Source organism: Lathyrus oleraceus, chromosome 5 (assembly GCF_024323335.1).
Source record: "Lathyrus oleraceus cultivar Zhongwan6 chromosome 5, CAAS_Psat_ZW6_1.0, whole genome shotgun sequence".
Taxonomy (NCBI): domain Eukaryota; kingdom Viridiplantae; phylum Streptophyta; class Magnoliopsida; order Fabales; family Fabaceae; genus Lathyrus; species Lathyrus oleraceus.
The window spans coordinates 475,039,503-475,049,340 of NC_066583.1; the positions used below are offsets into that span (position 1 = coordinate 475,039,503).

Sequence of the window (9,838 nt, forward strand, 5' to 3'; positions counted from 1 at the left end):
GAGAAGACAAGCATTTCAGCGTTAATTATGTTTGTTTTGCCGTTAATAAGTGAAAGAAATAAAATATATACAATCAAAGCGCATGAGATATCAGGTGCGATCATACCAGCACTAATGCACCGGATCCCATCAGAACTCCGCAGTTAAGCGTGCTTGGGCGAGAGTAGTACTAGGATGGGTGACCTCCTGGGAAGTCCTTGTGTTGCACCTCTTTTTTTGCGATTTTTTAAATACTTCTTTTTATTTCTGTTAATCGGCGTAAAAGAGTCGGAAAAAGTAGGAGAAGACAAGCATTTCAGCGTTAATTATGTTTGTTTTGCCGTTAATAAGTGAAAGAAATAAAATATATACAATCAAAGCGCATGAGATATCAGGTGCGATCATACCAGCACTAATGCACCGGATCCCATCAGAACTCCGCAGTTAAGCGTGCTTGGGCGAGAGTAGTACTAGGATGGGTGACCTCCTGGGAAGTCCTTGTGTTGCACCTCTTTTTTTGCGATTTTTTAAATACTTCTTTTTATTTCTGTTAATCGGCGTAAAAGAGTCGGAAAAAGTAGGAGAAGACAAGCATTTCAGCGTTAATTATGTTTGTTTTGCCGTTAATAAGTGAAAGATCATACCAGCACTAATGCACCGGATCCCATCAGAACTCCGCAGTTAAGCGTGCTTGGGCGAGAGTAGTACTAGGATGGGTGACCTCCTGGGAAGTCCTTGTGTTGCACCTCTTTTTTTGCGATTTTTTAAATACTTCTTTTTATTTCTGTTAATCGGCGTAAAAGAGTCGGAAAAAGTAGGAGAAGACAAGCATTTCAGCGTTAATTATGTTTGTTTTGCCGTTAATAAGTGAAAGAAATAAAATATATACAATCAAAGCGCATGAGATATCAGGTGCGATCATACCAGCACTAATGCACCGGATCCCATCAGAACTCCGCAGTTAAGCGTGCTTGGGCGAGAGTAGTACTAGGATGGGTGACCTCCTGGGAAGTCCTTGTGTTGCACCTCTTTTTTTGCGATTTTTTAAATACTTCTTTTTATTTCTGTTAATCGGCGTAAAAGAGTCGGAAAAAGTAGGAGAAGACAAGCATTTCAGCGTTAATTATGTTTGTTTTGCCGTTAATAAGTGAAAGAAATAAAATATATACAATCAAAGCGCATGAGATATCAGGTGCGATCATACCAGCACTAATGCACCGGATCCCATCAGAACTCCGCAGTTAAGCGTGCTTGGGCGAGAGTAGTACTAGGATGGGTGACCTCCTGGGAAGTCCTTGTGTTGCACCTCTTTTTTTGCGATTTTTTAAATACTTCTTTTTATTTCTGTTAATCGGCGTAAAAGAGTCGGAAAAAGTAGGAGAAGACAAGCATTTCAGCGTTAATTATGTTTGTTTTGCCGTTAATAAGTGAAAGAAATAAAATATATACAATCAAAGCGCATGAGATATCAGGTGCGATCATACCAGCACTAATGCACCGGATCCCATCAGAACTCCGCAGTTAAGCGTGCTTGGGCGAGAGTAGTACTAGGATGGGTGACCTCCTGGGAAGTCCTTGTGTTGCACCTCTTTTTTTGCGATTTTTTAAATACTTCTTTTTATTTCTGTTAATCGGCGTAAAAGAGTCGGAAAAAGTAGGAGAAGACAAGCATTTCAGCGTTAATTATGTTTGTTTTGCCGTTAATAAGTGAAAGAAATAAAATATATACAATCAAAGCGCATGAGATATCAGGTGCGATCATACCAGCACTAATGCACCGGATCCCATCAGAACTCCGCAGTTAAGCGTGCTTGGGCGAGAGTAGTACTAGGATGGGTGACCTCCTGGGAAGTCCTTGTGTTGCACCTCTTTTTTTGCGATTTTTTAAATACTTCTTTTTATTTCTGTTAATCGGCGTAAAAGAGTCGGAAAAAGTAGGAGAAGACAAGCATTTCAGCGTTAATTATGTTTGTTTTGCCGTTAATAAGTGAAAGAAATAAAATATATACAATCAAAGCGCATGAGATATCAGGTGCGATCATACCAGCACTAATGCACCGGATCCCATCAGAACTCCGCAGTTAAGCGTGCTTGGGCGAGAGTAGTACTAGGATGGGTGACCTCCTGGGAAGTCCTTGTGTTGCACCTCTTTTTTTGCGATTTTTTAAATACTTCTTTTTATTTCTGTTAATCGGCGTAAAAGAGTCGGAAAAAGTAGGAGAAGACAAGCATTTCAGCGTTAATTATGTTTGTTTTGCCGTTAATAAGTGAAAGAAATAAAATATATACAATCAAAGCGCATGAGATATCAGGTGCGATCATACCAGCACTAATGCACCGGATCCCATCAGAACTCCGCAGTTAAGCGTGCTTGGGCGAGAGTAGTACTAGGATGGGTGACCTCCTGGGAAGTCCTTGTGTTGCACCTCTTTTTTTGCGATTTTTTAAATACTTCTTTTTATTTCTGTTAATCGGCGTAAATATCAGGTGCGATCATACCAGCACTAATGCACCGGATCCCATCAGAACTCCGCAGTTAAGCGTGCTTGGGCGAGAGTAGTACTAGGATGGGTGACCTCCTGGGAAGTCCTTGTGTTGCACCTCTTTTTTTGCGATTTTTTAAATACTTCTTTTTATTTCTGTTAATCGGCGTAAAAGAGTCGGAAAAAGTAGGAGAAGACAAGCATTTCAGCGTTAATTATGTTTGTTTTGCCGTTAATAAGTGAAAGAAATAAAATATATACAATCAAAGCGCATGAGATATCAGGTGCGATCATACCAGCACTAATGCACCGGATCCCATCAGAACTCCGCAGTTAAGCGTGCTTGGGCGAGAGTAGTACTAGGATGGGTGACCTCCTGGGAAGTCCTTGTGTTGCACCTCTTTTTTTGCGATTTTTTAAATACTTCTTTTTATTTCTGTTAATCGGCGTAAAAGAGTCGGAAAAAGTAGGAGAAGACAAGCATTTCAGCGTTAATTATGTTTGTTTTGCCGTTAATAAGTGAAAGAAATAAAATATATACAATCAAAGCGCATGAGATATCAGGTGCGATCATACCAGCACTAATGCACCGGATCCCATCAGAACTCCGCAGTTAAGCGTGCTTGGGCGAGAGTAGTACTAGGATGGGTGACCTCCTGGGAAGTCCTTGTGTTGCACCTCTTTTTTTGCGATTTTTTAAATACTTCTTTTTATTTCTGTTAATCGGCGTAAAAGAGTCGGAAAAAGTAGGAGAAGACAAGCATTTCAGCGTTAATTATGTTTGTTTTGCCGTTAATAAGTGAAAGAAATAAAATATATACAATCAAAGCGCATGAGATATCAGGTGCGATCATACCAGCACTAATGCACCGGATCCCATCAGAACTCCGCAGTTAAGCGTGCTTGGGCGAGAGTAGTACTAGGATGGGTGACCTCCTGGGAAGTCCTTGTGTTGCACCTCTTTTTTTGCGATTTTTTAAATACTTCTTTTTATTTCTGTTAATCGGCGTAAAAGAGTCGGAAAAAGTAGGAGAAGACAAGCATTTCAGCGTTAATTATGTTTGTTTTGCCGTTAATAAGTGAAAGAAATAAAATATATACAATCAAAGCGCATGAGATATCAGGTGCGATCATACCAGCACTAATGCACCGGATCCCATCAGAACTCCGCAGTTAAGCGTGCTTGGGCGAGAGTAGTACTAGGATGGGTGACCTCCTGGGAAGTCCTTGTGTTGCACCTCTTTTTTGCGATTTTTTAAATACTTCTTTTTATTTCTGTTAATCGGCGTAAAAGAGTCGGAAAAAGTAGGAGAAGACAAGCATTTCAGCGTTAATTATGTTTGTTTTGCCGTTAATAAGTGAAAGAAATAAAATATATACAATCAAAGCGCATGAGATATCAGGTGCGATCATACCAGCACTAATGCACCGGATCCCATCAGAACTCCGCAGTTAAGCGTGCTTGGGCGAGAGTAGTACTAGGATGGGTGACCTCCTGGGAAGTCCTTGTGTTGCACCTCTTTTTTTGCGATTTTTTAAATACTTCTTTTTATTTCTGTTAATCGGCGTAAAAGAGTCGGAAAAAGTAGGAGAAGACAAGCATTTCAGCGTTAATTATGTTTGTTTTGCCGTTAATAAGTGAAAGAAATAAAATATATACAATCAAAGCGCATGAGATATCAGGTGCGATCATACCAGCACTAATGCACCGGATCCCATCAGAACTCCGCAGTTAAGCGTGCTTGGGCGAGAGTAGTACTAGGATGGGTGACCTCCTGGGAAGTCCTTGTGTTGCACCTCTTTTTTTGCGATTTTTTAAATACTTCTTTTTATTTCTGTTAATCGGCGTAAATATCAGGTGCGATCATACCAGCACTAATGCACCGGATCCCATCAGAACTCCGCAGTTAAGCGTGCTTGGGCGAGAGTAGTACTAGGATGGGTGACCTCCTGGGAAGTCCTTGTGTTGCACCTCTTTTTTTGCGATTTTTTAAATACTTCTTTTTATTTCTGTTAATCGGCGTAAAAGAGTCGGAAAAAGTAGGAGAAGACAAGCATTTCAGCGTTAATTATGTTTGTTTTGCCGTTAATAAGTGAAAGAAATAAAATATATACAATCAAAGCGCATGAGATATCAGGTGCGATCATACCAGCACTAATGCACCGGATCCCATCAGAACTCCGCAGTTAAGCGTGCTTGGGCGAGAGTAGTACTAGGATGGGTGACCTCCTGGGAAGTCCTTGTGTTGCACCTCTTTTTTTGCGATTTTTTAAATACTTCTTTTTATTTCTGTTAATCGGCGTAAAAGAGTCGGAAAAAGTAGGAGAAGACAAGCATTTCAGCGTTAATTATGTTTGTTTTGCCGTTAATAAGTGAAAGAAATAAAATATATACAATCAAAGCGCATGAGATATCAGGTGCGATCATACCAGCACTAATGCACCGGATCCCATCAGAACTCCGCAGTTAAGCGTGCTTGGGCGAGAGTAGTACTAGGATGGGTGACCTCCTGGGAAGTCCTTGTGTTGCACCTCTTTTTTTGCGATTTTTTAAATACTTCTTTTTATTTCTGTTAATCGGCGTAAAAGAGTCGGAAAAAGTAGGAGAAGACAAGCATTTCAGCGTTAATTATGTTTGTTTTGCCGTTAATAAGTGAAAGAAATAAAATATATACAATCAAAGCGCATGAGATATCAGGTGCGATCATACCAGCACTAATGCACCGGATCCCATCAGAACTCCGCAGTTAAGCGTGCTTGGGCGAGAGTAGTACTAGGATGGGTGACCTCCTGGGAAGTCCTTGTGTTGCACCTCTTTTTTTGCGATTTTTTAAATACTTCTTTTTATTTCTGTTAATCGGCGTAAAAGAGTCGGAAAAAGTAGGAGAAGACAAGCATTTCAGCGTTAATTATGTTTGTTTTGCCGTTAATAAGTGAAAGAAATAAAATATATACAATCAAAGCGCATGAGATATCAGGTGCGATCATACCAGCACTAATGCACCGGATCCCATCAGAACTCCGCAGTTAAGCGTGCTTGGGCGAGAGTAGTACTAGGATGGGTGACCTCCTGGGAAGTCCTTGTGTTGCACCTCTTTTTTTGCGATTTTTTAAATACTTCTTTTTATTTCTGTTAATCGGCGTAAAAGAGTCGGAAAAAGTAGGAGAAGACAAGCATTTCAGCGTTAATTATGTTTGTTTTGCCGTTAATAAGTGAAAGAAATAAAATATATACAATCAAAGCGCATGAGATATCAGGTGCGATCATACCAGCACTAATGCACCGGATCCCATCAGAACTCCGCAGTTAAGCGTGCTTGGGCGAGAGTAGTACTAGGATGGGTGACCTCCTGGGAAGTCCTTGTGTTGCACCTCTTTTTTTGCGATTTTTTAAATACTTCTTTTTATTTCTGTTAATCGGCGTAAAAGAGTCGGAAAAAGTAGGAGAAGACAAGCATTTCAGCGTTAATTATGTTTGTTTTGCCGTTAATAAGTGAAAGAAATAAAATATATACAATCAAAGCGCATGAGATATCAGGTGCGATCATACCAGCACTAATGCACCGGATCCCATCAGAACTCCGCAGTTAAGCGTGCTTGGGCGAGAGTAGTACTAGGATGGGTGACCTCCTGGGAAGTCCTTGTGTTGCACCTCTTTTTTTGCGATTTTTTAAATACTTCTTTTTATTTCTGTTAATCGGCGTAAAAGAGTCGGAAAAAGTAGGAGAAGACAAGCATTTCAGCGTTAATTATGTTTGTTTTGCCGTTAATAAGTGAAAGAAATAAAATATATACAATCAAAGCGCATGAGATATCAGGTGCGATCATACCAGCACTAATGCACCGGATCCCATCAGAACTCCGCAGTTAAGCGTGCTTGGGCGAGAGTAGTACTAGGATGGGTGACCTCCTGGGAAGTCCTTGTGTTGCACCTCTTTTTTTGCGATTTTTTAAATACTTCTTTTTATTTCTGTTAATCGGCGTAAAAGAGTCGGAAAAAGTAGGAGAAGACAAGCATTTCAGCGTTAATTATGTTTGTTTTGCCGTTAATAAGTGAAAGAAATAAAATATATACAATCAAAGCGCATGAGATATCAGGTGCGATCATACCAGCACTAATGCACCGGATCCCATCAGAACTCCGCAGTTAAGCGTGCTTGGGCGAGAGTAGTACTAGGATGGGTGACCTCCTGGGAAGTCCTTGTGTTGCACCTCTTTTTTTGCGATTTTTTAAATACTTCTTTTTATTTCTGTTAATCGGCGTAAAAGAGTCGGAAAAAGTAGGAGAAGACAAGCATTTCAGCGTTAATTATGTTTGTTTTGCCGTTAATAAGTGAAAGAAATAAAATATATACAATCAAAGCGCATGAGATATCAGGTGCGATCATACCAGCACTAATGCACCGGATCCCATCAGAACTCCGCAGTTAAGCGTGCTTGGGCGAGAGTAGTACTAGGATGGGTGACCTCCTGGGAAGTCCTTGTGTTGCACCTCTTTTTTTGCGATTTTTTAAATACTTCTTTTTATTTCTGTTAATCGGCGTAAAAGAGTCGGAAAAAGTAGGAGAAGACAAGCATTTCAGCGTTAATTATGTTTGTTTTGCCGTTAATAAGTGAAAGAAATAAAATATATACAATCAAAGCGCATGAGATATCAGGTGCGATCATACCAGCACTAATGCACCGGATCCCATCAGAACTCCGCAGTTAAGCGTGCTTGGGCGAGAGTAGTACTAGGATGGGTGACCTCCTGGGAAGTCCTTGTGTTGCACCTCTTTTTTTGCGATTTTTTAAATACTTCTTTTTATTTCTGTTAATCGGCGTAAAAGAGTCGGAAAAAGTAGGAGAAGACAAGCATTTCAGCGTTAATTATGTTTGTTTTGCCGTTAATAAGTGAAAGAAATAAAATATATACAATCAAAGCGCATGAGATATCAGGTGCGATCATACCAGCACTAATGCACCGGATCCCATCAGAACTCCGCAGTTAAGCGTGCTTGGGCGAGAGTAGTACTAGGATGGGTGACCTCCTGGGAAGTCCTTGTGTTGCACCTCTTTTTTTGCGATTTTTTAAATACTTCTTTTTATTTCTGTTAATCGGCGTAAAAGAGTCGGAAAAAGTAGGAGAAGACAAGCATTTCAGCGTTAATTATGTTTGTTTTGCCGTTAATAAGTGAAAGAAATAAAATATATACAATCAAAGCGCATGAGATATCAGGTGCGATCATACCAGCACTAATGCACCGGATCCCATCAGAACTCCGCAGTTAAGCGTGCTTGGGCGAGAGTAGTACTAGGATGGGTGACCTCCTGGGAAGTCCTTGTGTTGCACCTCTTTTTTGCGATTTTTTAAATACTTCTTTTTATTTCTGTTAATCGGCGTAAAAGAGTCGGAAAAAGTAGGAGAAGACAAGCATTTCAGCGTTAATTATGTTTGTTTTGCCGTTAATAAGTGAAAGAAATAAAATATATACAATCAAAGCGCATGAGATATCAGGTGCGATCATACCAGCACTAATGCACCGGATCCCATCAGAACTCCGCAGTTAAGCGTGCTTGGGCGAGAGTAGTACTAGGATGGGTGACCTCCTGGGAAGTCCTTGTGTTGCACCTCTTTTTTTGCGATTTTTTAAATACTTCTTTTTATTTCTGTTAATCGGCGTAAAAGAGTCGGAAAAAGTAGGAGAAGACAAGCATTTCAGCGTTAATTATGTTTGTTTTGCCGTTAATAAGTGAAAGAAATAAAATATATACAATCAAAGCGCATGAGATATCAGGTGCGATCATACCAGCACTAATGCACCGGATCCCATCAGAACTCCGCAGTTAAGCGTGCTTGGGCGAGAGTAGTACTAGGATGGGTGACCTCCTGGGAAGTCCTTGTGTTGCACCTCTTTTTTTGCGATTTTTTAAATACTTCTTTTTATTTCTGTTAATCGGCGTAAAAGAGTCGGAAAAAGTAGGAGAAGACAAGCATTTCAGCGTTAATTATGTTTGTTTTGCCGTTAATAAGTGAAAGAAATAAATATATACAATCAAAGCGCATGAGATATCAGGTGCGATCATACCAGCACTAATGCACCGGATCCCATCAGAACTCCGCAGTTAAGCGTGCTTGGGCGAGAGTAGTACTAGGATGGGTGACCTCCTGGGAAGTCCTTGTGTTGCACCTCTTTTTTTGCGATTTTTTAAATACTTCTTTTTATTTCTGTTAATCGGCGTAAAAGAGTCGGAAAAAGTAGGAGAAGACAAGCATTTCAGCGTTAATTATGTTTGTTTTGCCGTTAATAAGTGAAAGAAATAAAATATATACAATCAAAGCGCATGAGATATCAGGTGCGATCATACCAGCACTAATGCACCGGATCCCATCAGAACTCCGCAGTTAAGCGTGCTTGGGCGAGAGTAGTACTAGGATGGGTGACCTCCTGGGAAGTCCTTGTGTTGCACCTCTTTTTTTGCGATTTTTTAAATACTTCTTTTTATTTCTGTTAATCGGCGTAAAAGAGTCGGAAAAAGTAGGAGAAGACAAGCATTTCAGCGTTAATTATGTTTGTTTTGCCGTTAATAAGTGAAAGAAATAAAATATATACAATCAAAGCGCATGAGATATCAGGTGCGATCATACCAGCACTAATGCACCGGATCCCATCAGAACTCCGCAGTTAAGCGTGCTTGGGCGAGAGTAGTACTAGGATGGGTGACCTCCTGGGAAGTCCTTGTGTTGCACCTCTTTTTTTGCGATTTTTTAAATACTTCTTTTTATTTCTGTTAATCGGCGTAAAAGAGTCGGAAAAAGTAGGAGAAGACAAGCATTTCAGCGTTAATTATGTTTGTTTTGCCGTTAATAAGTGAAAGAAATAAAATATATACAATCAAAGCGCATGAGATATCAGGTGCGATCATACCAGCACTAATGCACCGGATCCCATCAGAACTCCGCAGTTAAGCGTGCTTGGGCGAGAGTAGTACTAGGATGGGTGACCTCCTGGGAAGTCCTTGTGTTGCACCTCTTTTTTTGCGATTTTTTAAATACTTCTTTTTATTTCTGTTAATCGGCGTAAAAGAGTCGGAAAAAGTAGGAGAAGACAAGCATTTCAGCGTTAATTATGTTTGTTTTGCCGTTAATAAGTGAAAGAAATAAAATATATACAATCAAAGCGCATGAGATATCAGGTGCGATCATACCAGCACTAATGCACCGGATCCCATCAGAACTCCGCAGTTAAGCGTGCTTGGGCGAGAGTAGTACTAGGATGGGTGACCTCCTGGGAAGTCCTTGTGTTGCACCTCTTTTTTTGCGATTTTTTAAATACTTCTTTTTATTTCTGTTAATCGGCGTAAAAGAGTCGGAAAAAGTAGGAGAAGACAAGCAT

The 9,838-nt window shown here is 40.2% G+C and overlaps 36 non-coding genes across 36 annotated transcripts; all 36 read left to right on the forward strand.

Annotated features, from left to right (window-relative positions):
- Nucleotides 1-92: 92 nt before the first annotated feature.
- On the forward strand, nt 93-211 carry LOC127088903 (5S ribosomal RNA). The gene has a single exon (XR_007790706.1). It is a non-coding gene; the product is annotated as a 5S ribosomal RNA (ribosomal RNA).
- A 161-nt stretch (nt 212-372) lies between these two features.
- On the forward strand, nt 373-491 carry LOC127088914 (5S ribosomal RNA). Its single transcript, XR_007790717.1, has one exon. It is a non-coding gene; the product is annotated as a 5S ribosomal RNA (ribosomal RNA).
- A 118-nt stretch (nt 492-609) lies between these two features.
- Nucleotides 610-726, forward strand: LOC127090022 (5S ribosomal RNA). The gene has a single exon (XR_007791565.1). It is a non-coding gene; the product is annotated as a 5S ribosomal RNA (ribosomal RNA).
- A 163-nt stretch (nt 727-889) lies between these two features.
- LOC127088925 (5S ribosomal RNA) lies at nt 890-1,008 on the forward strand. Its single transcript, XR_007790728.1, has one exon. It is a non-coding gene; the product is annotated as a 5S ribosomal RNA (ribosomal RNA).
- A 161-nt stretch (nt 1,009-1,169) lies between these two features.
- Nucleotides 1,170-1,288, forward strand: LOC127088937 (5S ribosomal RNA). Its single transcript, XR_007790738.1, has one exon. It is a non-coding gene; the product is annotated as a 5S ribosomal RNA (ribosomal RNA).
- A 161-nt stretch (nt 1,289-1,449) lies between these two features.
- LOC127088949 (5S ribosomal RNA) lies at nt 1,450-1,568 on the forward strand. The gene has a single exon (XR_007790743.1). It is a non-coding gene; the product is annotated as a 5S ribosomal RNA (ribosomal RNA).
- Nucleotides 1,569-1,729: 161 nt separating this feature from the next.
- Nucleotides 1,730-1,848, forward strand: LOC127088960 (5S ribosomal RNA). Its single transcript, XR_007790752.1, has one exon. It is a non-coding gene; the product is annotated as a 5S ribosomal RNA (ribosomal RNA).
- Nucleotides 1,849-2,009: 161 nt separating this feature from the next.
- On the forward strand, nt 2,010-2,128 carry LOC127088971 (5S ribosomal RNA). Its single transcript, XR_007790757.1, has one exon. It is a non-coding gene; the product is annotated as a 5S ribosomal RNA (ribosomal RNA).
- A 161-nt stretch (nt 2,129-2,289) lies between these two features.
- Nucleotides 2,290-2,408, forward strand: LOC127088983 (5S ribosomal RNA). Its single transcript, XR_007790767.1, has one exon. It is a non-coding gene; the product is annotated as a 5S ribosomal RNA (ribosomal RNA).
- A 56-nt stretch (nt 2,409-2,464) lies between these two features.
- On the forward strand, nt 2,465-2,583 carry LOC127088994 (5S ribosomal RNA). Its single transcript, XR_007790777.1, has one exon. It is a non-coding gene; the product is annotated as a 5S ribosomal RNA (ribosomal RNA).
- Nucleotides 2,584-2,744: 161 nt separating this feature from the next.
- Nucleotides 2,745-2,863, forward strand: LOC127089007 (5S ribosomal RNA). The gene has a single exon (XR_007790789.1). It is a non-coding gene; the product is annotated as a 5S ribosomal RNA (ribosomal RNA).
- Nucleotides 2,864-3,024: 161 nt separating this feature from the next.
- LOC127089019 (5S ribosomal RNA) lies at nt 3,025-3,143 on the forward strand. Its single transcript, XR_007790800.1, has one exon. It is a non-coding gene; the product is annotated as a 5S ribosomal RNA (ribosomal RNA).
- A 161-nt stretch (nt 3,144-3,304) lies between these two features.
- Nucleotides 3,305-3,423, forward strand: LOC127089031 (5S ribosomal RNA). Its single transcript, XR_007790811.1, has one exon. It is a non-coding gene; the product is annotated as a 5S ribosomal RNA (ribosomal RNA).
- Nucleotides 3,424-3,584: 161 nt separating this feature from the next.
- On the forward strand, nt 3,585-3,703 carry LOC127089042 (5S ribosomal RNA). The gene has a single exon (XR_007790822.1). It is a non-coding gene; the product is annotated as a 5S ribosomal RNA (ribosomal RNA).
- A 160-nt stretch (nt 3,704-3,863) lies between these two features.
- LOC127089054 (5S ribosomal RNA) lies at nt 3,864-3,982 on the forward strand. Its single transcript, XR_007790833.1, has one exon. It is a non-coding gene; the product is annotated as a 5S ribosomal RNA (ribosomal RNA).
- Nucleotides 3,983-4,143: 161 nt separating this feature from the next.
- Nucleotides 4,144-4,262, forward strand: LOC127089065 (5S ribosomal RNA). Its single transcript, XR_007790844.1, has one exon. It is a non-coding gene; the product is annotated as a 5S ribosomal RNA (ribosomal RNA).
- A 56-nt stretch (nt 4,263-4,318) lies between these two features.
- Nucleotides 4,319-4,437, forward strand: LOC127089077 (5S ribosomal RNA). The gene has a single exon (XR_007790855.1). It is a non-coding gene; the product is annotated as a 5S ribosomal RNA (ribosomal RNA).
- Nucleotides 4,438-4,598: 161 nt separating this feature from the next.
- Nucleotides 4,599-4,717, forward strand: LOC127089088 (5S ribosomal RNA). Its single transcript, XR_007790866.1, has one exon. It is a non-coding gene; the product is annotated as a 5S ribosomal RNA (ribosomal RNA).
- Nucleotides 4,718-4,878: 161 nt separating this feature from the next.
- On the forward strand, nt 4,879-4,997 carry LOC127089100 (5S ribosomal RNA). The gene has a single exon (XR_007790877.1). It is a non-coding gene; the product is annotated as a 5S ribosomal RNA (ribosomal RNA).
- Nucleotides 4,998-5,158: 161 nt separating this feature from the next.
- On the forward strand, nt 5,159-5,277 carry LOC127089112 (5S ribosomal RNA). Its single transcript, XR_007790888.1, has one exon. It is a non-coding gene; the product is annotated as a 5S ribosomal RNA (ribosomal RNA).
- A 161-nt stretch (nt 5,278-5,438) lies between these two features.
- On the forward strand, nt 5,439-5,557 carry LOC127089125 (5S ribosomal RNA). The gene has a single exon (XR_007790900.1). It is a non-coding gene; the product is annotated as a 5S ribosomal RNA (ribosomal RNA).
- Nucleotides 5,558-5,718: 161 nt separating this feature from the next.
- LOC127089136 (5S ribosomal RNA) lies at nt 5,719-5,837 on the forward strand. The gene has a single exon (XR_007790910.1). It is a non-coding gene; the product is annotated as a 5S ribosomal RNA (ribosomal RNA).
- Nucleotides 5,838-5,998: 161 nt separating this feature from the next.
- LOC127089147 (5S ribosomal RNA) lies at nt 5,999-6,117 on the forward strand. The gene has a single exon (XR_007790921.1). It is a non-coding gene; the product is annotated as a 5S ribosomal RNA (ribosomal RNA).
- A 161-nt stretch (nt 6,118-6,278) lies between these two features.
- Nucleotides 6,279-6,397, forward strand: LOC127089158 (5S ribosomal RNA). Its single transcript, XR_007790930.1, has one exon. It is a non-coding gene; the product is annotated as a 5S ribosomal RNA (ribosomal RNA).
- Nucleotides 6,398-6,558: 161 nt separating this feature from the next.
- Nucleotides 6,559-6,677, forward strand: LOC127089170 (5S ribosomal RNA). Its single transcript, XR_007790941.1, has one exon. It is a non-coding gene; the product is annotated as a 5S ribosomal RNA (ribosomal RNA).
- Nucleotides 6,678-6,838: 161 nt separating this feature from the next.
- On the forward strand, nt 6,839-6,957 carry LOC127089181 (5S ribosomal RNA). Its single transcript, XR_007790946.1, has one exon. It is a non-coding gene; the product is annotated as a 5S ribosomal RNA (ribosomal RNA).
- Nucleotides 6,958-7,118: 161 nt separating this feature from the next.
- On the forward strand, nt 7,119-7,237 carry LOC127089193 (5S ribosomal RNA). The gene has a single exon (XR_007790947.1). It is a non-coding gene; the product is annotated as a 5S ribosomal RNA (ribosomal RNA).
- A 161-nt stretch (nt 7,238-7,398) lies between these two features.
- On the forward strand, nt 7,399-7,517 carry LOC127089204 (5S ribosomal RNA). The gene has a single exon (XR_007790948.1). It is a non-coding gene; the product is annotated as a 5S ribosomal RNA (ribosomal RNA).
- Nucleotides 7,518-7,678: 161 nt separating this feature from the next.
- On the forward strand, nt 7,679-7,797 carry LOC127089216 (5S ribosomal RNA). The gene has a single exon (XR_007790949.1). It is a non-coding gene; the product is annotated as a 5S ribosomal RNA (ribosomal RNA).
- Nucleotides 7,798-7,957: 160 nt separating this feature from the next.
- LOC127089227 (5S ribosomal RNA) lies at nt 7,958-8,076 on the forward strand. Its single transcript, XR_007790950.1, has one exon. It is a non-coding gene; the product is annotated as a 5S ribosomal RNA (ribosomal RNA).
- Nucleotides 8,077-8,237: 161 nt separating this feature from the next.
- On the forward strand, nt 8,238-8,356 carry LOC127089240 (5S ribosomal RNA). Its single transcript, XR_007790952.1, has one exon. It is a non-coding gene; the product is annotated as a 5S ribosomal RNA (ribosomal RNA).
- A 160-nt stretch (nt 8,357-8,516) lies between these two features.
- Nucleotides 8,517-8,635, forward strand: LOC127089252 (5S ribosomal RNA). The gene has a single exon (XR_007790953.1). It is a non-coding gene; the product is annotated as a 5S ribosomal RNA (ribosomal RNA).
- Nucleotides 8,636-8,796: 161 nt separating this feature from the next.
- Nucleotides 8,797-8,915, forward strand: LOC127089263 (5S ribosomal RNA). Its single transcript, XR_007790954.1, has one exon. It is a non-coding gene; the product is annotated as a 5S ribosomal RNA (ribosomal RNA).
- Nucleotides 8,916-9,076: 161 nt separating this feature from the next.
- LOC127089274 (5S ribosomal RNA) lies at nt 9,077-9,195 on the forward strand. Its single transcript, XR_007790955.1, has one exon. It is a non-coding gene; the product is annotated as a 5S ribosomal RNA (ribosomal RNA).
- A 161-nt stretch (nt 9,196-9,356) lies between these two features.
- LOC127089285 (5S ribosomal RNA) lies at nt 9,357-9,475 on the forward strand. The gene has a single exon (XR_007790956.1). It is a non-coding gene; the product is annotated as a 5S ribosomal RNA (ribosomal RNA).
- A 161-nt stretch (nt 9,476-9,636) lies between these two features.
- On the forward strand, nt 9,637-9,755 carry LOC127089296 (5S ribosomal RNA). Its single transcript, XR_007790957.1, has one exon. It is a non-coding gene; the product is annotated as a 5S ribosomal RNA (ribosomal RNA).
- The last annotated feature ends 83 nt before the right edge of the window (nt 9,756-9,838 follow it).